This window comes from Balaenoptera physalus, assembly GCF_965194825.1.
Source record: "Balaenoptera physalus genome assembly, chromosome: 13".
NCBI lineage: Eukaryota > Metazoa > Chordata > Mammalia > Artiodactyla > Balaenopteridae > Balaenoptera > Balaenoptera physalus.
Window position 1 is genome coordinate 94,967,401 of NC_138892.1, and position 25,212 is coordinate 94,992,612.

The following is a 25,212-nucleotide window of genomic DNA, read 5'->3' on the forward strand; positions in this document are numbered from 1 at the left end:
GAGATAATGTCAGATCCCTGCTCTGGATATAAGGGAAGTTTTGAAAGTTTTTCTGCCTCTCCCAAAATCTTGTCTGAAGATCATTCCTGATCTATGAAGTTCTTCTCTTGTATGAAGAAAAAAAAAGAAAAAGAAAGATAATATTTAGGTATGTTTTACACAACTATACTTATTCAAAAATAGTTCTTCAATACGATATTTACCTTTCCTACTTTTGGGGGATATACAAATAGCCTTTATGAAAATACAATGATAGTAGATAATAGGTTTTGTTCTTTATTATCTTACTTGGAGAAATAAATAGTCACCTACTTCATTCTGTTTTCCCTATTAAAAATATATAGATATATTTAAGTGTATATATAAAATTGTGAAATCCATTAATTTGAGGTTGTTTTTTTGGTTGTAAATCCAAAATCTCATTTCAACCTTATGTCCCTCAAATAAAACCTCTCCATTTCCTAAATACCTTCCAAACTAATCTTATTCTTTGCTCTGTCCAGATTCCAAGTGCTATGGGTTCCTCTATCAGCAGAAGAGCTAACTTAGTAATTCACTGTCTTCCAAGGCATCATCTCAAGAGTATCTCTATCCATCATTTTTCCTTCCTCCCTATGCTTCTAGGAACACTTATTCAGTAATTTCTATACACCAATCATGTTACAACATCCAGGAGCATGGAGAAAAAAGGGTTGGAGACGAAGGAAGAAATACCATGCCAAAGCTCCAAGACATACTTTCTACCCTCAAGTAGCTCGCAGTCTGTTGGGGAAGTGAGGGTAAAACAGCTCCATAGTTATGGGATGTATCGGAGGATGCACAAGATACTTTGAGAGCAGAAAGAAAGGAGTGCCTAATTTTGAGAGTATCAGCCATAAATTCTGAGAAAAATTGCCTGAGTCTTGAGAAGTAGAGGTGCTTCCAGTAGATTAGGAAAAGGAAGGAAAGTTATGCCAGGTATGTGCAAAGACTTCAAGGTGGGAGAGACTTCAGTGGGTTAAGGGAACTTCAATTAACATGAGGAGTTACAGATTCAAATCCAATGATGAAGGGCCTTGTTTCCATACACCAGTGTAGGATAGTGGTCTCCAAATCTATGGAGCTTTAAAAGTATAGATATGTGCGTGTGTATACCTATGTATGCATATGTGTGTATATACGTGTGTATCAGATATTCTGACTCAGTAGGTATGTTGTCATACCCTAAAATCTATACATTTTAACAACTCCACAGTGATTCTAATGATTCACCAGGTGTGGATATCACTGCCCTAGATGATGAGGGGCCCCTGAAAAATTGCAAGGCAGAGGATGACACGATCAGATTTACATTTCAGGAAGTTCAATCTGGTGGTCTTATGAAAGGTAAAGTGGAGGCAGCTGAGACTAAAGGCTGGGAGCCCAGCTGATGCAATTGAAAAGAATGATTTAAAAGCTATAGAGCAGAGCTGGAGAGAAGGTCCACTCCAAAGACACTTAGGAGACAGTCAATACAGGAGCGGTTGGTAGTTTTTTGGGGAAGATGAGTTTTAGATACACTGATTTTGAATGGCCTTGGAATAGAACTTGGAAATATAGGTATTCACACTTTAAAAGAAAGTTCACGGTGAGGAACCTGAAGAAACTGGATTTTGTGCAGCTGGGTGGTAAAGGTACTACTCTGTACTCTTTAAATTGTGTTACTTAGACAACTTACAGAAATCATAAGCCAGATCTTACTTTCTATTTTAAGTGTAAAATCTTACTTAAAATGTTAAATATAATCTGAAGTTGGTGAGATATGCAAGGGTTAATTGATTAAGGAAATTAGATTGACAGATCATGTGTTACCCTAACCCACCAGATTCATTTGAATAAAGTATCATTTCAGGGTTGCCTTTTTAGCACCAAAACAGAATTCTAACCAAAATGACCAGTTTCTATTAGTCCTACATGATCCCAAGAACTATTCTTTAATGTCTTTACTTCTCTCAAAACCATCTCTTCCACTTGTCCTTCAAAAAGACAATTGTGGTTACAACTAGATGGAATTGATGATTCTGAAATTTGGGATTTCATTTATCCACTTAGTTCTTTCACACACAGTGAACCACAGGAAGTGCCATGACAGATGGTAATACAGTAATCCCCTACATACAAACCTTCAAGTTACGAACTTTCAAAGACGCGAACATGCACTGTTAGCTTTTGAGGCACAGGACCCAAACGTAGAACGGTACATGAAGGTTGCAGCAGCCGTTCAGAATGCAATCCAGTGCTACTGTGTCATCTGTGATGAGAAAAAAAGAGATACTACCCAGACATCAATGGATCGTTTTTTCAAGAGGGTAGATAGAATTGAATCCAGCAAGGAACCAGAACCTGTGCCATCAATGTCAGGCGTGAGTGAAACTGCAGCTTGCCTTCCGTCTCCTATTGCTGAACGATCCCTCAGCTCTACCATCTCCCACCTCCTCTCCCTCCTCCAGTCAGTAACTCTTCTTGCCTGTTCACTCGATGCCAGCCTCTATATGCCAGCTGTTGTACTGTACTACTGTACTTTTCAAGGTACTGTACTGTAAGATTAAAACTGTTTTCTTTATTTTTTGTGTTTGTTTTTTATGTATTATTTGTGGGAAAAGTATTATAAACCTATTACAGTACAGTCTTATATAGCCGATTGTGTTCGTCGGGTACCTAGGCTAACTTTGCTGGACTTAGCAACAAAATTGGACTTAACGAACGTGTTTCCAGAATGGAACTCATTCGTATGTAGGGGAATTACTGTATATTCATCCATGTTACAAATTCCTTCTCGTCTTGTTCAAAGTCAGAGTATAAAACTAAATGGATAAAATCGTTTTTTAGCTCCTTCAATAAAGTGTCTCTAAACAAGGAAATAGCTCATTATATAGACTATCCTAGTAAGAGGAACTGCTAGTATATGCCTGGCTTTTAAATTAGAGCACACACATCCAGTCCAAGTTACAGAGATCCCACCCAGGTTTTAAATGGGAGATGAAATAACCCTTTCAAATAGTCGACAGTCCTCTTCAGCCAACATTTCTCCTTTCAAACCTAAATCCTTTGTTTCACTTTCAATCTTTTCCCTTCTTTTCTGCCTTTAGTAGTGATAGATAAAAATGCTTATCAACTGTTCTCTAATAAGAAACTTAAAATACTCATAGATCATCTTGAAATCGTTTCTCATCCAGAATAATCCCCAATCTTTTGACCTTCTCTCAAAGGTCTTATTTTCCAAAACTTGGATAATCTTGGTGGCTTTCCTCTGAACATTTTTGATGCTTTCACATATAATTTTGGTTGTGGAGCTCAGAAGTGGGTACAGTAGTCATCCTGGTGTGAAATGTGTTAAGAACCATAGCTAACGAGCACTGTATCTTATATTGCTGCTTTATGTATGATATCAATATCAAAGTTTTTTTTTCTAATAAAAATGCAGCTTCACTAATTCATGGCCAATTTGCACCAGAGCTAATTTTTTCATGTTGCTGGGGGATGCCCATGATGTTCGTATAATCCGATTTTCTCTGTCACAAATGAACACGTGTGTCCATATCTGTCATGTTGCAATTTGATCCAGAAAAATGGTGAGTATGTCTTCTATTTATATTAAGATTCTTTAGAATTCTTAGTATTTCCCCCAAATGGCTAAATATCATTACCTTTCCCAAGCATGTTTTGCGAGGTCTCTCTTTGTCAGCCAGTTGTATATATTCAACAAGGAGCCTGCAGCTGACTCTTGTGAAAACCACTTGTTCACTGATGATCACTCTTTAGGTAAAATTTTCAGTGTTGTGTCCACTTGGAGGCCTATAAGTGCCACCCTGGTAGGGGAAGGTGTGGTTTGGCAAAACTGGGAGGTAGGCTAGGGACTAATACAAAGAGTTATTATTTAAGGCAATGGGGAGACCAAAACAAAAGGCATCCCACAAATAATTTAGACTTACCATTATGAAATGATCTGGTAGGGTTTAGAGATATGACAGCCTGGCTTAAAAGGCCTGGGAGGAGGGACCAAAGCTAGGTAGTACGGATTAAATTTCCCAATTGATTACCTATTATGCTATTATGAGATCAAAGGAAAGAGAAAGTTCAAGTTGAGAATGGCTATCATTTCCCGTTGATCCTACCAAGTCGAGCACTATCTCTGAAACCAAAGAAAAAGGTCGTTGTTTAGAGAATTAAAGATGCAAAACTCTTTTTATTACCCTGCAATTCTATTTCCTGGATTAAAAATCAGAGCTTCCATATTCTTTGATATGGGGAGGTTATTTTCTGGCTCTTTAGGAAGCCATCCCTACCCCTGCTACACACAGTACATAAGGGAACATTTAGCCTCGTATTTCATATGCCATCCCTTACTATGTAAAGCCCCCTAGAATACATAATAAAAAGATAAGTGAAAAGCACATTAGAAATGCACCTAGTGGTGGGAAGCCAGCCAATGTTGATTGCAGATGTTTTGTTTGAAACAGTGGCTATATTGAGGGGGGAGACATGCTCTTTATATAAAAGCTAGTCTTGCCAGAGAATTCTGGGAGGAAAGAACATGCTCTAACGAATACCATCTTTATCTCAAATATGCATATCAGATGTATGCATTTCACTGTATTTTCTTCTAGATTACCCTATGTATTACATATAGGTCATGTTTTTTTAATCATTTACGGTTATTCTTTCAGAGTATTTTATCAATACTTCTTCATTACATGAAGTTAACAACCTAAGGATGCACTCAGCTTGAGTTGACACACCACTGCGTTAAAGTAAAAGTTAAAATTTCATCGTTTCCAACCCCCCAAATAGCAAACATGGCTTCCTGTAGGCCACACTCATCTTCCACTTTTCTGTATGCCCTGTGCTCCAGCCACACTGAACTTTTCACTCTTCCCTAAATAAGCGTGTTCTATGAGGCCTCCTTTTTCTGTCTAGGCTGAATCCTCTGCCTAGCAAACACCTACTCTCCTGCCAAGTGCCTGCTCTAAAGATATCACTTGTGGGAAAGCTTCTCTAATCTCGGAGACTGAGTGAGACACGGCTTGATCAGCCTCCCTCACTCTGGCACTCACAGTACTGTGTTCTATTTGGTGGCAAATGTGTTTTGCATCCTCCTGTAGACCATGAGCAACTTAAGAGTTCTCCAGGATGAATGACAATATCTGGCATAGAATAGGTGCTTAATAAAGATTTGACAGACTAATCCATCCATTGGACAATGAGATTTACCATTCAGGAATGTTTACATAATCCCAGAATCTCCAGATCAGTAATTCATGGCTAAATTATTCAATAATGTGCCAAAGAGGGTGATGAGCTGGGAAAAAAAAAACTTAGGAACAAATTAACCTGGAATAAAGCAAGGCTCAGTAAATAAAGTATGGCTCATGGAAAAGCAGATGTGCGTGTTTCCAGGGGGGCCCATAGAGAGAAATGGGGGGGCTGAGCCTCCCAGCTGCTCGGTCTGAATGATATGGCCACTGGCGATGCTGATTCCACAGATGAAGGGTGTGCAGCCCCGCTTTCACACCCAGAGGCTACAATGAACAATGCACACCCTCACCTTTCACATTTTCCTTGACAAGTGAATGTTATAGTGGAATGCCAGATTAGCCCTGATTCCAGTAAAACAGACAAAAATTAGAGTCCTCTGTCTTTCAGATGCCAGCTCTTTAAAGCAAAACAAAATGAAAGAAAACCAGAAAATCAGACCTGTTTCTTTAAATACAAGTTCATAAAATACAACCGGCTCAATTCACCAGCTTTGTTTTAAAGTGGCAGGAAGAAGAAGGAGGTGCTGTGGCAGTTCAAGGTCCCAAGCTATGGTAACACGTCTTCTTGAGCCTCACCTGAGTTTCAACAAGAAGACATTTCTTTTTTTTTTTTTCTTTTAATATTTATTTATTTATTTATTTTGTTTGGCTGTGCCAGGTCTTAGCTGCGACATGCGGGATTTTTAGTTGCAGCATGTGGGATCTTTAGTTGTGGCATGTGGGATCTAGTTCCCTGACCAGGTATCGAGCCCAGACCCCCTGCAGTGGGAGCATGGAGTTTTAACTGCTGGACCACCAGGGAAGTCCCAAGAAGACATTTCTGATTAACATTATTAATAATCTCTCTTGGGATTTGTGGGAGGTCTTAGGTGAGCCACACAAAATTTCATACACTGGGTACCAAAGTGACTCCAAATATTAAGAAAAAACAGATGTGGTTTAGGTCTTTCAGTATTGTTTTGTCTACAGAACATAAAACAAAATGAACAATGCATTACGTGAAACAGCAGACTTGTCAAAATGCTCAGGTAATATGCTATGGAGAGGTGAAAAAAAAAAACACATTTATCTAATCCACCCTCCGGAAATGGCAGAATTCCAGGTTGTTTGGAATAAGAACCTGTGATAGAGATGAACCTTTGTGGATCCCGGAACACTCCAACTCAGTGTAGTTAGAATGGCTATTGTCCCCGATGAGAAAATCAGCTGTTTATGCTTCTGGTTTATAGCTCCAAGTTCCCTTTTTTCCTCTGTTGAAAAATCTCACACGTTAATAAACATAAATGAAAAATATTTCTGGTCTAAAATTAAATCCTATTGCTTTGATGGATCATTAAACCCCACTCACAGATTCTTTCCTCCAATCTGAAGTTTTTGTGGCAAGAATGTTTATTTTTTAACTCCCAGCAACCATTTCAGCTCAAATTCTTTGACAGAGACGACCAGGGACACAGAGGGAATGAAACACTTAGCAGGGCCGGTCTTCGTGCTTTTTATGCCCCAAGTAAGGAAACAAGAACAAGATTATAGTGGCCCTGAATGGAATCAGAAATGGGAGAGAGGTTTTCTCCCACGACAAGAGGCTTCTTGAAGAAAAACAACGTTAAGATGCAATCTGTATCGGGAAAGCCCCTCAACGCCTGCTCCAAGTTCCTGTGATTTTGCAATCCAGCCAGAGTATCAACACCTGAAGACAGTGCCCCCAAACTTCTGTTTTCTCCTGGACATGAGTAAATGCCTGGTTTTGAATTCAGGAAGCTGGAGGCACCCTAGACTCACTGACAGACACATAGGAGATGCCAAGGGCTGCTTTCAATTTGAGCCTGAAGTTTTACATTTTAAGAAGACAAATGAACAGCATTACCTGTTTACTTCAATATTGACAAAGGAAAAGCCCGTGTCCCCCTTGCACCTGTTAATACTTGCTCCTTCTACCATGTGACCCAGGCAGCTGCTCATTTCAATTAGCCCAGGGCCAGTCTTGGCATTTACCCACAGAAACAATACCGCACAAAGAAGTGCCTCTGTGCCTTCGTGCTGGCGGGCCTCCAAGTCACACTCAGCTTTCAAAAAAAGGTGAAAGTAAAGAAAAACATTGATGTTAAGAATTCTCCTTATTTGAGGGACAAAAGAGGAGTATGGGATTAAGAGATGCAAAGTGCTATACATAAGATAGATAAGCAACCAGGATTTACTCTATAGCACAGGGAACCAGATTCGATATCTTGTAATAACCTATAATGGAATACGATCTGAAGAAAAATAACTGAATCACGTCGCTGTACATCTGAAACTAACACAATATTGTAAATCAACTATACTTCAATTAAACAAAGATATTTCTCGATTTAAAAAAATTGAAAAAAGAATTCTCCTTATTTGTCTAATAATAATTTTTAAAAATATATCTGAATAAGAAGTAATTGCCCAGCCTGTATCTCTTGCCTTCAGTGTTGTTTGTTTTCAAAATTAGGTCCTCTGGTTAGAAGGAATTACAGACTCTCTCACTTCCAGCTCATGTCTACCATCATTTGGAGGCGGGGGCTGGGAGCATGGAGACAATCTCTGCGTATATTCAGTGATAAAAACACCGATGGCAGCTTCCTCCCTGAATTGCTGCTGAAAGCCCTACCATTCTTTGTCTCTCTTTCCCAAGCACCATCAGACATTACTTTTTCATGTGAGTTATATTGAATGTGCCTGTTTATGACATCCCTAAGAGATGCACAGAGACATTTCTTTATTCACTTCCCAAGTCTTCACTGCTGCTAGCACAGGAAATTTATCACCTCCTGGGCAAAGACCATGCTCTTACTTTTAGTGAAACTCTAATCTTACTGTGAGACATTTGATATATGCCTGGTGCTGGAAAAGTTCCTTGATTCAGATAATGAGGGGTGGGTACCTTCAAAACTACCTGTCTGTTCTATTACACATGGATGGAGAAATATCCTGCTCTGGCCCACGGTGGTGAGTTACTTCCTTTTGCTTCATGATAGAAAATGAGCCAGCTGACTGGGTCTGTCTTGTGTCTACGCAACCATCTGGAACACCATGTCAAGGGGTAAGCAGACATGTTTCCCGGGCCTTCACTGCCTCCGTAAACTGGCCTCAGCGGGGAACTTCTCTCTCATTTGCCAGGAGGTACATCTGTAGACAATCTCGTTTTTCAGTCTGAGTGTTTACACATTTAGTAAGAGGGCAGGTTCTATAAAACTCCTATATCTGTATATATTTGTTTTGCTGTCAAGTTCCCTGTAGTTTTTGTTTGTTCAGGGGCTGAGTTTGTAGCAGGTGTTTGGAACAATTAACAGAAGCAGGGATACCAGTAGTGGGCAAAGGGTGGAAGACTATGAAACCAAAGCTTGACATTTTAAAAAACAAAGACACTTAAAAAATACACTTAAGAACTGCAGACTAGAACACACCAATAGTGTCATTTAATCTATTATAATTAAACTATGAATACACGCCTTGGCCATAAAATCTTAGACTAAGTATAAAAATGTCACGTTTATGAATATATTTTATATGATTTCTTTTTAATACTAAAACCATATTCGATAGGACTTGTAAAGCTTGAAAAGTGAGACATATATCAGATCTGTCTATGCAAATGACAGAATCAGTCCAGTCTATTTGCTCCAGGTTGGGAAAATGCACATACAGAGAGAAGAACCAGGAATGCTTTGAGCATTTTTGCTATTTGCAGAAACTTATAATCAGATGGAGGGAGGCTTCTTGCTTCTGTGTGGGTGACTAAGATAGTTAATTGGAGCTATGCCAAAGAGTCTTTTTCATATCAAAGCAGTTTGGGGAAAATTATATTTATTTGGATGGTTTCACACTTTGAGTTTTGATTTCATTAAAACCAGCATGAATTTACAATTATAGATTTCCAACTTATTCCATAAGCATAAATGCCAACTCATTTACGTTCTGACAAATAACACAGGCCCAAACACTTTGCCTAGAGAAGAATAACTGGTCTCAATCCTCTGTTTTTCATGATTTTAACAAAAGAAGTTTGAGCAGTTCTTTCTACTCATATTCATTGACCCACTAGGTGCTGGCGTTATATGCATGGGGGAGATTTGGCCCCTGTCTGTAGAAGTTCCCACTTTATTTGTGAAGACAGGTATATTAAAATTTATAAAATACCGTATAATCCTTCACACAATTGTGTCAACCCGTTACTCCCAGAAGAAGGAGTAGTACTTAATTCTGCTACTACAGTCATAGACAGTCTTTTTGAAAAGTTAACATTTTAACTAAGCCTCTGAGTATAATCAGAAAGAAGGTACTACATCAAAAAATTTTCTATGCGTGCTTGAATTAGCAGAATATCACTGGGTTGCTAGATAAGGAGACCAGTGGGCTATTAAGAATACTGAGTAATCTTTATAGTGAAAGAAGTCAGCCTTGCCACGGTGGTGTGGATGCCTTAGGAAAGGTGAAAGTCATTGTCCAAGAATTGGTGGGCAGGAGAGAGAAAGAGAATGAGACACTAAGAAAGAAACTGTATATAAAGTAGCACTAAAGGGAAAAAGAGCCAAAGAAAAGCAGAAAATGTCCCCAAATTGGTGGTCATATGTAGAACAAAAGAGGTTAGGTGGATTAATAAACGGTGTGGGGTTCAGGTCAATTTAGGCCCCTTCTCTCCCTGAATCATTAAGGTTAAGAGCTCTCACTGACTTTCATCTCCCAATAAAGTCTAATTATCCATAAGGACCTAGCCAAGTAGTTGATTATTTTTCAAATTGGTCCAGTGTCAGATAGATATTAAATCAAAATGGCATTCACCCTTCTACCCAGGCTTACCCCTTTCTCCAATCTACATTAACTCTTCTTGGGGGCCTCACATTCCTATTCTTCATGGCAAACTACCCAAACTACACTTTTCATTCAAGCATAGATGTCTTTCTAGACCAAGTGATGAATAGATTCACATAACAGGCCTTACTAAGTATTGTTGACCTTGAGTGTATTGCTAGCACTAAAATGTATATTCTCTCCTATCCTTTTACCTAGTGTATCTTGCATTAGGCTTTCCCACTTATCAAAGACAAAATGATTGTAAAGTAAAATTCATCATCTGTGGCTATTAAGCCATCATAACTTGATAGTATTTCCAAGGGAACAGGCAGATGGCTAGCTGCCTAGATATATGACATTAGGAAGGAGAAAACAACGTTTCATAAATACTAGATATTTTTCTTTCTTGTATGATAACCTTCTTAAGAGTATATGTCTTATCTTTGTTTGGATAAGTTTATTTGGACTGTCTGTTTTTATTTTTATTCCCAATATCTGTAAACTCTGTAAATCAACTCTCTCTCTATAAATTCCCTTCCAAAACTCCTCCCCATAGAACTGCATCTTGAGTTATATTTAGCACACGATGATATATATGTGGTTAACTATAGACAAGTAGGCACTGAACATGGCAGTGCAGCCAGTGAAAACTTATGGGTTAGCCCACAGAATAAAAAAGGTGAACATTGCTTTGTAGGGAGAAAACAAGCCAAAATGTTCTGGAATTAATTATACTGTTAATTCACGACTTGGCTAGGTCTATAGTACCTGCCCACTCTAAAGGAAGCAGCTCAATCAACCCTTCTTCACAGAGCACAGGAATAAGATTCAAAAGACCTGAATTTGAGTTTATCTCATATATTTCCTGGCTCTACAAATTTAAATAACATAATCTCCTTGAGCCTTACATTCCTTTTTAATAAACTGGGGATAATAGCACCTTTCCTGCCTGCCTCGTGTACTGTTTGGAAAAATCAAATAAGGTGATGTATGTGCTAGGTTATTGTGCTGGGCCAGACCACAAAGGCTGGTTCAGTTTCCAGGATTAGTGAGAAGGACCACAACGAAGACTCCGTGCAAGGTATACAGGCAAGATGAAGGAGAGATAAAGATGGGATGGGATGCACCACCCTGATGACTTCTTATTCCCACTGAATGTATACCTGAAGTTTGAAAGTCTTAGCGATCCAATAAAGTATTCACCAAGTCAGAAGATTCCAGAACTCACTGCATTTTAAGTCACTGATGGCTAGTGGAGCAGTGATTGGAATAGGTTACATACGGCCAAATTACCCACATTTAACATCTTGGTTCATAATCTCTTGCTGCGCCATTGTTATGTAACCTACTATTTCCACGTTCAATTTCTTAGACTTATTCAAAATTTTCATGTAATGAACCTGACCGTGGCCTATCACAGTTCCAAAATTTTTTTTAAATATGATGTTAATGCAAGACGAGAGGCTGTTAGGTTCATATGGTTTGGTCTTACAAAATACAATTGCCTCTAACTTATTAAAGAGCTAATTGTGATGTTGTGGGTTATCCAGGACTTTAGAATTTATTCTTTTTCCTCTTTTGGTGCACTTTTGAAAAATTCATTATTATTTAATATATACAAAGAGACTAGATAGATAATAGTGGGCATAATTTATGTCACAGAAGGGCTGAAACAAATAACACCATCATCACACCAGGCACCTAAAAATGGGCCTGGAGAGATATTTTTACTGATGTGCAATGAACTCAAAATGAAGCACTGCCATTCTCAGTTCTATCCTAGAGCTAGATAGCCTCACAGCCCAGGAAGTCCTCTCCTTGAGATGGATGTAGATGAGGATGGATGCAGCAATAGTTTATCACAGATCATGACTCAGCTCTTTTGGAACCTGAGTCCCTGTTCACAGTAGAGGTGGGAGTTTTTGGAGCAGGAGTAAAACATGATTTTAACACACCAGCTGCGGCAGCTATGTCAGACCTAGGCTTAGAGCCTTCAAGACTCACTTGTTCTACATTCCGGCATTTAAAACAGGGTTTCTCCCTTCCTAGCTCACCTTTTGCAAGGCTTTTTTTTTTTTTGGGCCGGGATCTTATTTCCCCAACCAGGGATGGAACCCTGGCCCCGGCAGTGAAAGTGCCAAGTCCTAACCACGGCACCACCAGGGTATTCCCTCACAAGTCTCTTTATTATGTTATTTTTTATTTTTAAAATATTTATTTATTTATTTATTTGGTTGCACTGGGTCTTAGTTGTGGCAGGTGGGCTCCTTAGTTGTGGCATACACGTGGGATCTAGTTCCCTGACCTGGGATCGAACCCAGGCCCCTTGCATTGGGAGCACGGAATCTTATCCACTGCGCCACCAGGAAAGTCCCCCTCATAAGTCTCTTTAAACCAATGTTCAGATCTATCACTCACTGACTTTTGTCCAAGACCTGGTTGTTATTATAACTCCTTTACTTAATTTATGGTAAATAAAATATGGTAAATAGAGTAAAAATATTTTTATGGCCAGGCCTTGCTAATGAAAATAAAATCATGTTTGTAACTTTTAAACAGAAAAACATACTCAGTATCACAACCTTAACATGATTACTGTGAGTTTACTTTTTTTCCAAAGAAGATAATCTAAATGACATTCTGTAGGAAAGTTCTCATGCACAATCTAATTTCTTTCAGTGAGATGATGAGCTAATCACAAACAAAAGTTTACACTATCTCCTAAGCAACATGCCACACTAGGAGACTGGATGACAGAGTAAAAGGATATTCCAGTGGAGTGAGGAGATCCTTGTTTTAACCTGAGACTTGGCCATGTAGCTTTGTGTAAATCACTTCGCTTTTGGGGGTCTTATATTTCTTACTTATAGAATGGGTTCCATCACCCTTAAGGTCCCTTCCTGATAAAGTTCCTCATCTATAAAATGACTATAATAACAATAGGCACCCCCAGGGTTGCAGTGAGGATTAGATGATATTCAGCACAGAGTTTGTTTTAAGGACATTAACAAAAGTTCAATAAATTAAATATTTCCATGATAATTTTATTATTAATATTTATCCTAGTTATTTATTGTCAGGACTGTTATACTACTATGATATGAATATGCTACATTGGCATATTTACTCTACATGATATAAATATGTAAGCTCTTTACAGAATATTTAGATCTGTACAATAGTTGCAAAATATACTGGAAATGGAGGCCAAAATACTGGAGTTAAAATATCTTAGAAGTTTAGGTTTTGATCTTTGAACAAACAAACTTATCATTACTGTTTTATGAATTCTAGAAAACAGCCAAACAAGTTTAACAGGTTTTGTCTGTTCCCTCTGATCTTGTTTTTCGTGTGTTCAGTATCTGATTGGCAAGGACTTGGACTTGATGAACTGATACGGTCAACATCACCAGGGAACTTCTCTTTATACAGGGAGTTAATGGCCAAACCTTGGCCTCAAGCATGATTAATATGCCCAATATTCTCCTTCAACCTCCACAACTTATTCAGAACCTAAGGAAAGAGACACTTTGGGGAAACAGACTATTACTTTGTTTCCAGCTGTTTTCTTTTCCAAACTTTTTTCCAAACGTTTTGGACTGAAGTATTGCAGCATGATTCATAAAGACATTAACCTACATTAATGTTTGTAGATATGGATGTTCATTTGTGAATTCTTATTTACATGTGTAATTCATATATTCTCCTGTGGAGCAGAAAATTCATTTCCTCATTTTTTTAATGCTAACTCATTCTCATCTCTGGTTTCAGCTAAGGAAGTACAAAAACACTCTCGCAAATTTCAGTTGATTGAATCTTTAATAGCAATTTAAAGTCTGAACTAAGGAAAAACTTGAAATGTTTACAAGGTAAATGTTCAAAGATTAATACCACTTTCTTGCCTAGAAAGACTTTGTAACTTACTTGGACAAGACATATCATATACGACTACAAGGACATGAAGCTGATTAGCAAAACAATTAGATAATTATATTATTATATTAATAATCAGCCTTTATAATAATAATTATTATATCAAAATAGAATTGCTTTCCAAAGTAGTTACCTCATCAGACTATATGCTTATTCTAACGACTCTGCCATAGCTCAAAGCATTTTGAGATCTCCTCCCTTGTAATTGTATTCATTATCAATTTCAGTAAGAAATTTAAATAATATAGAGGTTTACCTGAAGAGTAAGTTTCCAATCTTGATTATTCATGTTCTTTATAGGAATACCTACTAATAAATTTGTGCTTTTTCCAAAAATCAAATGCATCCTCAAAATGTAAATATTGGCCATTTTTTAAGGATTTTGGAATAAGAAATAAAATGGAATCATAGGTCCTTTTTATAATATACAGTCATGAAACATTTTTTAATTACCAAAACTAATACAAAAACGATGCCAAACAAAAGGTTATGATTATACACATAGGGAGTCCAATATGGGCAGAGGTAGGAAAGAAAGCTTCAGGAAGCAGGTAAAATTTAAGTGAGGTCTTGAGTGATAGATAGAGGTGGATAAGTATGTAACACTACAGAGTAATATGTCACAGATGATATGTTTTAGATCTAGAAGAAACTCCCTAATTTTACTGTTAAGGAAACAGAGAACCAAAGAGATGTGATTACTTTCTCATAGAAATCCAACTAGTTAGAGAGCAGGAATTGGTTTTACTGAGGGTTGGTCTCGGGCTGTTTTCATGATAATAGGAATAACACCTCTGTGTTCAGTCAAATCCATAAGTGGTTTGGAGTATGGAATAGGATTTTTTATTTACTGCATTATAAAACCTAACAGATTGTTTTAATGTTAAATTCAAATCTAGCAGTATATTCTGTTAACATTTAAAAATTGTTTTCAAGTTTAAAATATGTTACATGCCTTTCAAGCTAAAAGAGACCCTTTTATATTTTATTAATTTCTAGATAATTACGAGTACGCTCATGAAAATTGGTAGAATGACAAATGTGATATAAGATCCCCACGATGGGAAATGTTCAGCGTGTATAGATAAGGCGTTGTCTGGAGATAACAGCTTGATTACCTTTAAAAAGAGGGGAACAAAAAGGTTATAGGAGGCTAAATTTCTCTATGTGGAAAATATTTTTCTTATAGCTCTCAGCACACTTACAAAATTCACATCTTACTGCAAAGATAGAATTGAAACTCTGAAAGCTGCTGTGATTACTATAAAGAAGCCCCAGTGTTGAACTAGAGGGAGCGTTTCACAGGAAAAATGATTTCCTCTGCCCGTGTTATGAAGGGGTTAATTATGAGACCTGAGATAAGGTGTTGGAACATCTAGGTACTTCATCAAGCCATGGAGTCAGGAAACAAGGGAGAACAGATGAAGGTGCTGGGGATAATAATGATGGCAAGTAATGATTTCCCTAGAGGTGAACTGATCTATGGCCACAAGCAAAGAAAAAAAGGCTAGAAAGTACCATAACATTACCTTGGAGTACTTAACAGACTCGAAAGCAGTAACCCTGTGTCAAAAAAGGCCCATCAGCCTGCTCATTTTAGGTAAAAGAGTTATGCCAAAGTACAAGAGGGGAATGCAAAATTCACATATGAAATTAAACAGCTGAAAGGTATGATTTAACAATGCTCAAAACTCAATAAGCCAAAGATAAACAGCAAATTAGATGACTGAATGTCAGGAGGAAAAAACATCTTCCATCGATCCCATCGTCAAAAATTAATCTGCCTGAGAATGCCCTCTGCTCCAATCCCCGAGCTGATGAAGAGGGGAGAAATGGAGTAAAACCTATGTACGAACGCTTCACCTTCAGGCTAGACCCTGATTACAATCTCCTGTGAGACATTTCAGCATGAAGCACCTCTCATGTTGGGACTACAAAATTAAATTGCGATCAATACTTTACAAAAATAATTGGGGAAAAATGTTCAGAAGTCAGAGCTGCACTGTGTGTCCACAAACATATGAAAGTTATTTTTTTTTTCCTACCTTTCTGGGGGTTATTCTTCAGGATAGATCAGTTCAAAGGTGTCTCTTGACAATAGTGTTCTTGGAATGGTTTCGCTCACCTTGTTAGGGAATTTTAAAAGCAGAGGAGCATTTACAGCTAACCAAGAATGGGAGCTTATTGCTGTATTCTGCTTTCTTTTCTTTGGAGTGCTAATCTCAGCCTGTAAATTCTTCTTGTCTCCTCTTCCTTTGATGTTGATTTAAATTCCTTTGCAAATTAATTTTCCGCATTAAACAGAAATGACAGAAAAAACGTTATAGTCCAACGAAATTAAAGAAAAAAACAAAACAAAAAAGATGTGGTAGATTTTGAGAACTTTGCTTAAGATTGGATTCTGAATCCCTCACTACATTTAAATGTTGACCTCTGTAGTTAAATTTAGGGTAAAATGTATTGAATCAAACTCTTTCCTGCCTTGAATAATGCTTAGTATTCAGCTTTTCCTTCTTGTCTCCCTCTGAATGAGTTCTTATTTTTGGCAAAGATTTACTTTTTAATCCGTAAAAAGAGGGGGAAGTGGAAAATGTAAATGCCTATGTAAAATTCTTGCTTTTTCAATAAGTGTTCATTTGGGGTTTTGTTAGACAGTGAGTTCAAAATATTGTACTTTTATAATTGCTTTTTTGGAATCTACATAGGCTTTTCTGGGTTTTTATTTGTGGTGCGACCCTCTGAGAAGACAGACTACTGATTTTCCTCATGTGAATCATTTGTTATAACCCGAGTCACACAAACAGAGGGGAAAAAAAGCAGCTGCATTAAGAATACACAGTACGAACCACACTAAAGTAGGTGGTATGTGGCTAGCTCAAGGGGAGTACCGGAAGAGGAGTTGTCAATGGCTTGGTGTCAGCCTGGGGGAAAGGGAGGTATTGAGTAGTGTCTTATAGGGCTTTGTGACTGGGGGAAGGAATTGAAAGTGTGCTTATTAAGTATGAAAATGATGTCTTGAACTAGATTGCAAAAACCTGAGAAGAGGTGAATACCATTTAAAATGACCTTCACCGAAGAAATGACAGCGCCCTCAAGAACAGGGGGCAAGGGCAGATTTTATTGGTCACCCCCAAATGAAACAGGCAACTTGTGTCTCATGAATTAACTGATAAATTTCAAATCGGTTACCTTCCACTACTCTTCATGCTCTTGAACAACTGTTATTATTTTCACACTGTTATTCTGATCAGAAAGATAGAATGCAACATGATTTTAAGATTCACTGGAGGTGAACATAACAGAGATGAGGGAAAAAATATGCAGCAGGATCAGGAGGGAGAAGAAGGAGAGACATCGAACCTTCCCTTAGACAACCTATGGCCCAACCTACTGTGTCCTCCACACAATGCACTCCCACAAAATACACTTTCTGCTCACTCAGAAATGTACCTTCTGGAACGTGCTTCACAATTGCAGCTGTGTAACACTGACTCAACTCCTCAAGTCTCAGTTCAGACATCTGCTTTTCTAGAAAAATCTCCCTAAATCTCCCAACCCCGTAATTAGGCATCTTGACCCTGTGTATACATTTATTATGGCATTTCTCTTAATATATTAAAATTAATTTTTTTCCCTACTAGATGGTGATATTTCTAATAGACTGGTTTGTCTTTCATTCATCTTTGTACACTCAGACATTTTTCCAAAGTAAATAACCCAATTTCTTTTCAATGTTCTTTCACTGATTTAATTTTCCAACTTTTAACTTGCTGTGTGTCACATGGGACTTATCGACTTGAGGTTTGGATTCTTCATCTCTAAAGTGAAAGGGTTGGACTAAATAAAATGTCTCTAAGGTCCCTTCTGGGTCTAAAATTTCAGGCAATAAAAATGATTGAATATTTTGCTAAAAAGCTAATCACAATGCCTGCCCCAGCCATACCCAGTTCTACATGGCATGAAATGACTCTTTAAAAAATTATTGTTCTTGTTTGTTTGTGTTCTACATGGCACCACCTCACCCTTGGCTCTAGCAATGGTCCCTCACCAGAGACATCACATATTAAGTCATACCACATGAAATTGCTGATATTTGCTTATTTTTACATATACACCTGTTAATTTTAGGTGGATCAAACTAACATCTGACTATTCAGAGAATGGTGGCATGGCTTCATAATAAAGTTTGAGTAAGATCAATCTGAGTCCCTTCCCAGAATTGAATAGTGAAACAAACCAAGAACCAAGCAATTGGCAGGATGTGGAAACTGCACATAAGACTGAAGAGGTAGGAAGCAGAGGACAGGTCAAAATGGGGAAGGAGGTGTCTGGAGATGCAGGGTCATGGTGACCTGAAATTGCAAGGAAACAATGTCCATTTGTTAGCGGAAAGCATGAGGTAAGGAAAAGAGATACTCAATAGAAAGATGAAGTAGCGAAAGGAGAATGGAGTAGTGAGCAACTGGGCCATGTAAATACTGGAGTTCCTTAGTATATACACATGAATGCCAGCTACCATAGTCCCACTGCCACCTTGGATCCACTGCCAGTTCAAATAATCCTCAACTGTGATGCAGTTTTTTACCTTTCTTCTCTCGATACCCATCTTCCCGTGACCAACCATAACTTGACTTTCCTAGAAGCAACCACTATAACCTGAAGCCAGATAAATAAAACAAATATTAAAACACAATACCAGGCAAGGCTTTAAAGGCTTTATAATAATGGTGGCTACAAGCCAACATGTGTCTGTCACATGCCTGGCACTTTACGTATTATTTACATCCCTAAAGGCAGCTCTGGGATGTAAGCATTACTAATCCCACTTTACAGATGAGGAAACTGGAACTCAGGAAGAATGGAAGGATTTGTCCAAGGGCACACAGCAGATAGAGCTGAAGTCAAACCCAGCTCTATTGTTCCAGAGTCTGAACTCTTCCCACTATGGCACACTGCCTCCTCAACCTCTGAAATGCAAAGTGATGTTAGAATTAGAAAAGTTTACTCTGAGTCTTTTTTGTATAAGTCATATACAAGTTATCCACCTAACTAAAAACATATGAAAGACTTCCTAGTTTAGCCTTGGTTCTGGCATTATCGGCAGAGCTATTTTGATTCAAGTATTTCCTAATAAATCAAATGTTTGCAATGGCCTCAGGCCTCCAGGTAGGAAATACACCTTCTGTAGTGCTCAACATCTACTGGCTTTGGATTAACACTCTGGAGAGAAGCACAACCTAAACAAATTTATTTTGTCCTAAAAATCAGGACTATTTTTGAATCCCATGGGAATGTCACCATCTGACTGAGATAAACTAGTGAGTCTGCTGTGGGATACTTATGCTAATTAGATAACGGCCAGGGTATACCTATACAAGTATACTTCTGTTATCTTCATTAAAATTAGTGTTACATATGTATAGGATACAGTAACAAGCATGATAGAAAAGACCCTGCTCTCATGGAGTATATATTTTAGTGAGGGAAATTGATTTTAAAAAAGGAATTAGAAATAAATGCAATCATTTTGGGTAGTATTAGCTTTCATAAATAAAATGTTTCAAAAACAAATGAGCTGGAGTAGAGAGAAGGGGCTATATCAGATGGAGGTGTCACAGAAACCTTCTCATTATATTTGACTTAAGGCCTGAATAACGAGCAGAAGCAAGCCACATAAATGTTAGAGAAAAAAATTCTCAGGCAAAGAGAATAGTAAGTTCAAAGGCTCCCAGGCAGAGGCAACCTTGACATGTTATCAGAACAGAAAGAAGAGCTGTGTGGCTTGAGTCATACAAGTGAAAGGAAGAGTCAGAGAAGATGAGATCGCAGGCAGATGAGGTAGAAATTCATAGGGCACATAAGGAGTTTGGATTTTACTCTAAGTGAAAATGTGGAAATGCTGAAAAATTTTATGTATGGGAATGACCTGAGGGCACATAAATGCTAGATGATCACCATAGGAAGACTATCTGAATTCACTTACATTCTTCTATGTTGAAGACCTAGGTGTAGTATCCATCACTTTGGTCAATGTATCACCACCCAGTGTCTGGTCCTTAGGCTTGTAGGACAAAACTTGATTTTTTTCTATCACATCAAATGAAAATATATCTCTTAGGGTTAAACGCACCCTAATTAAGGACTTAAGGATCTAGGTACAAAGCCAGAATGGCCATATACCAATCTCTAATAAATTATCAGAGAGTCCAATAAACTCAAAGTCCTTTTGCTTCAACCCCTGGCATTTCTCTCCACTTTGCTAATGAATCTGGAATAGTGCAAGTCCACTGACTAAAACTCTCTCTCCTCAGGATAGTGCGGCCTCTCTTGTCACAGAGCACAGGCTCCAGACGTGCAGGCTCAGTAGTTGTGGCTCACGGGCCTAGTTGCTCCGCGGCATGTGGTATCTTCCCAGACCAGGGCTCGAACCCATGTCCCCTGCATTGGCAGGCAGATTCTCAACCACTGCACCACCAGGGAAGCCCCAAGACAATTCTTGAAATCCAAGTAGCTTTAATTGTTTCTAAATAAAAATTCAGAATGACATAAATACTGAATGGCTCCTGGGCAATGTGTCACTGCAGGTTAAATACATTTTGCCCCGAGACTGCAGTTCATAGGGTATAGATAACGAGAGGAATGAAATTGGTGATCCCAGCTAATCCAGAGTGGATATTAACATATATCACCTAACTGTCTCCAAATGTGACCCTATTTTCACTATCAGTGTCTCTGTCCCCAGGAAACTGTTGCTAGTGAGAGAAAAGGAGGACAGAGGAGAGATGTGAGGGTTCTATACCGGTGGGAAGGGCACATTAACAAGACTGAAAAACTGGAAGCTTCTCCTGATCTATTCTTTTCATTCTCTCTCTTTTTTAAGAACAAGGAAGAAGAAATAGCATCTCATTTCTTAGCCTAAAGGGAGCATAAAGAACAACATCCTCTAGGAATGCCAGGACATTTCCTTTTTTTCTCTCGAGTATTTCTGATATTTTGTTACTAGAGAGGGGAAAAAATTGCCTATATAATATTTTTAAAGTTTATCAAATCAGCACTTACCAATTATTGCCAAATTTTGTTCCTTGAAAACTGAGAGAAAAGAAAAAAATCAGAATAGGTATCTAAAAGAAGACTAGATGGAGAATGCTCAAACCCTTTAGGAGCCAAACAAAATCTATGTTTCTGTACTATTAAGTATAGTATAAAAAGGCAAAGTCATGGGCATTAGCCCCATAGGGGCCAGTTAGCTGGACTCAAATTCAAGGCCACAGAATACATATCTAACTTTGCTGCTGGCAGTTAATTATATCAATGACCAACAGGAGGAATAGAAAAGTGTCTTCTCAGTGCCTATTTTAAACTTTGCCTAACACTTTCAGCTTGGCTGTTATCATTGTCAAAAAATTTTTTTAAAATTGGAAGTAATTTTAATATCATATCAATGTTAAATGTAGACATATTTATCAGCTGCTATACAGACATGACATTTGTAAAATACAGCCAGGTGTCTCTTTTGTAGACGGGATTTTAGTATTTTATTTGTCCAAAGCTAAGACCAAATAGTCTACTTTATCCTCATAGTTCATACTATGGTTTTTCTCATTGTAACTTTCTCCACTCCAAAAAAAAAAAGCTTATAAATATCATAGTAAATAATCATGAGAGTTTTAAAAAGTCTTAACAATTGTTTTTGCTTCTCCTTTCTAAATTATATCATGGGTAAATATACATACTTAACTTCTCTAGACTAAAGACTTCATTTTTAGAACCAGGAAGAAATACCTAAGTCTTAGTTTTATCTTCTTCTTTGGTATAATTTTCATAGGTTTTGCATAATAAGATATTAAATGACTTTACAGTGTTATGGAAAAACTAGAGTTTCAGGGTTAAGCAGAAGTATTATTAAAATATCAATGTTATAAGAAAAATTCTATGCTATATGTAGGGAAATGTTTAATATATGTTTTTAAAATACATATTGGAAATAGAAAACTAAGCTTTGCATATTGATAAGGTGATGGGTGGCAATACCAACTGTTGAGTCAACTGAGTAAAGATAAACATGACACAATATTGCAATGTGTTAAAACATAGCTTTCTGTTTCATCTGTAACTATTTTTGCAAAAATTTAAAAACAGTTTGCTAATTACTATTTGGTGAAACTTTCTTGACAATAGCCTGTTAAAGGTTGTGAGAAAAAAGTATCTCCCTTCCTTCCTCCCTCCCTCTCTCCCTCCCTCCCTCCCTCCCTCCCTTCCTTCCTTCCTTCTTTCTTTCCTTCTTCCCTCCCCCATTTGTTTTTTTTTCCTTTCCTTCCCTCCTTCCTCCTTTCAATGTTTAAATATGATCAGATCCCATGTCATACCTGCAGACTAAAGCAGAAAATTCTGGAAGACTGAGAGAAGCCCACTGCAAGTTGACAGAGCCTGCTGACTGCTCTGGAAGTCAGCAAGAACCAGGAGTACCCAAGTTTCCTTAAGGTTCATGTGAGAAAATAATAACTAACATTTATTGAGGACATATTATGTGCCCACACTCTTCTAAGCTCTTTACATAGACTATCCCATTTAATCTTCATAGAACTTCACTTTCTACAATTGAAGAAATTGTCTCGAGAGAAGTATTTTAACTTGTTCAGAAGTTTAGACAGATAACAACTATTATGGAGTCAAGATTCATTTCTTTATGCTGTCTCCTTTGTGATCAGGTTTGAACACAGAGCTATGAATCATCCCTACCTAAGTGTTTCCAAGTTGAGAATTCTGGAGAGAGGATATACAACCTAGAGCAGTGACTTTCATCTTTGCTCCTGTAAAGTTTACTTCAGGCATGAGAGACACAGTCAACAAAATTGACTGGAGAAGATAATGCGATACTGAAAACAGATAGTGTAATGGCAGCACACTCAGGCATGGATGTATGTATATTTAAGAATCAGTACGTAAGGTCCACTGTCTGTCTGGTTTACTCGCTCTGGATCTACGGATCTTGACAATGGTTGTCAGTTAGGGTCCAGCCAGTTTATACATCTAAATCAAACAATACCTAATGGGGTTCTTTAGCCAGTCAATTGTGAATGACTAAAGCTCCGCTATGAGACAAACGATAAGGTTTCCCAAACTTTCTTGTGGCTGAATGTCTAAGACTATGCCCTGGTTTATTTTATTTTTTTTTATTTTAAATTTTTATTTATTTATTTATTTATTTATTTATTTATTTTTGACTGTGTTGGGTCTTCGTTTCTGTGCGAGGGCTTTCTACAGTTGCGGCGAGTGGGGGCCACTCTTCATCGCGGTGCGCGGGCCTCTCACTATCGCGGCCTCTCTTGTTGCAGAGCACAGGCTCCAGACGCGCAGGCTCAGTAGTTGTGGCTCACGGGCCCAGTTGCTCCGCGGCATGTGGGACCTTCCCAGACCAGGGCTCGAACCCGTGTCCCCTGCATTGGCAGGCAGACTCCTAACCACTGTGCCACCAGGGAAGCCCCCTGGTTTATTTTTAATGTTCAGAAGCATAAAATCCAAGATTGATGGTGACATGATAAGAATGGTCATAGGAGGAGGGATGTGTAAAAGAGAGAAGAAAGAAAATAGAGCAAGGCAAAAATATATATATATGGTAACCACGTAGGAATTCCATTGCTTGTATATTCATAGCACTTCTTTCTTCCCCATGGAAGTGGGAAGAAGGGCCATAATAATTAATCTATATGTCATTATTAACTCTGTCTTCAGGCAATTTAAAAAACTGGAAATATTATGTTATTTTACACAATCATCCTAAAGGGTTAATCGACATTTCCTGTGAAAGGAGCAATGATGTTTAGCCAAATGGTTTTAAAAAAGCAGACAACAAAAAATAGCTTCAATAATTCATATTAATTCAAGTCCTATGGTTAATGAGGCAAATGGAGCGCTCTCAGAGGGGATAAAAGCACAGAGCAGCAACATCAAAACTCTTCAAACCACTGCTGGCGAAAGATACTGTAAGTCCAAAGTACCCCCTAACCACCTACTATTCATACTTTACACTCGGGAAAAACTTACTATCATTCTAATTTTGCAGATGGTAGCTAAAACAGTGCCTATACAATTATAACACAAACAAGCAACTGCTTTTTTTCTTTGTCGTTATGGTTCTTAGCCTTCATGACGCCATCCAATTTGCCTGAAGTGTACACTGTATTAAACTTCTACTCATTTGATCAGGCACAGAAATAGTGGGGCTATGATCAGCTCTGTACAGCCCAACAGTGAGATTGTTGTCAGGCTAAAGATATATCAAAGTTGAAAACCAAATCAGGGATTGGATTGCCAAATAGGATGATGAATAGTCAGTCTGAATTGTTTAGAAAGATGATGGATTCATCAGAGATCAATCCTTTAAAGTCTAAATACATGTTCATTTTATGAACATTAATTAGGCAATGGCTATGTAGTATGTGTTAGGCACTGTGCCAGGCACTAAGGATAGGAAAAAGAATAAAACTTCCCTTGTGAGTTCTAAAATTCTCCATCACTATTCCCTCGGATTTAATGTAATAATGCAACCTACTCTAGTAGTACCATACTCTGATGAAAGTAGCAGGAGAGAAAGGGGAATTTAGCTTCATAAGGAGAAGTTCTTTTTGGGGCTGAGTTTTTAATGAATGAGGAGGAAAGAAGGTAAAATTGCATTCATTCACTCATTCACCAGGTATGTACTGAACATCCGTTGAGTACCAAGATCTTTGTGGTACTTTAAGAATATAATGATGATCAAGGTAAGATGTCTGCCTTTAGGTTGCTTATCGTCCTGTGGAGACTCCAAGTATGTAAAGAGCTCCCTCTCCCCCAAACACACACACACACACACACACACACACACACGCACACAAAAGCAAGTTGAAATCAAGGAAAGGTAAATAATTTGATGTGGCTGGAGAACAGGGTGCAGGGGAAATGTAAACATCTAATCCTGTCCCCTCTTCTCCTTTCCTACCACTCACTCCTCCCCCTGCTGCTTTATTCTGGTGCTGATTATTTTCTGTCTGAGCCAATGCCACAGTATCCTAACTGGACTTTCTACCTGCAATTTCACTAACCTCCAAACAACGCCATATAATTCTACTTCAAAGGCTCTCATGGTTTCAGGAAAAACTCCTCCACAAGGCAGTCAAAGCCTTTCACAGACTGGCCCCACTCACTTACCCAA

The 25,212-nt window shown here is 38.1% G+C and overlaps 1 protein-coding gene across 2 annotated transcripts in view; it reads right to left on the reverse strand.

The window, feature by feature from the left end:
• The window catches only part of LOC309641685 (uncharacterized protein), a 406,435-nt gene that overhangs the window by 16,876 nt on the left and 364,347 nt on the right, over nt 1-25,212 (reverse strand). The window contains exon 1 of one of the 2 annotated variants that reach the window (XR_014252734.1): nt 2,142-14,494. The exons of the other annotated variant lie outside the window; for it this stretch is intronic. The gene's annotated coding sequence lies outside the window, so the exon portion shown is untranslated. Of the gene's footprint in view, nt 1-2,141; nt 14,495-25,212 lie in introns of those variants that run through there. 2 annotated transcript variants of the gene reach the window in all.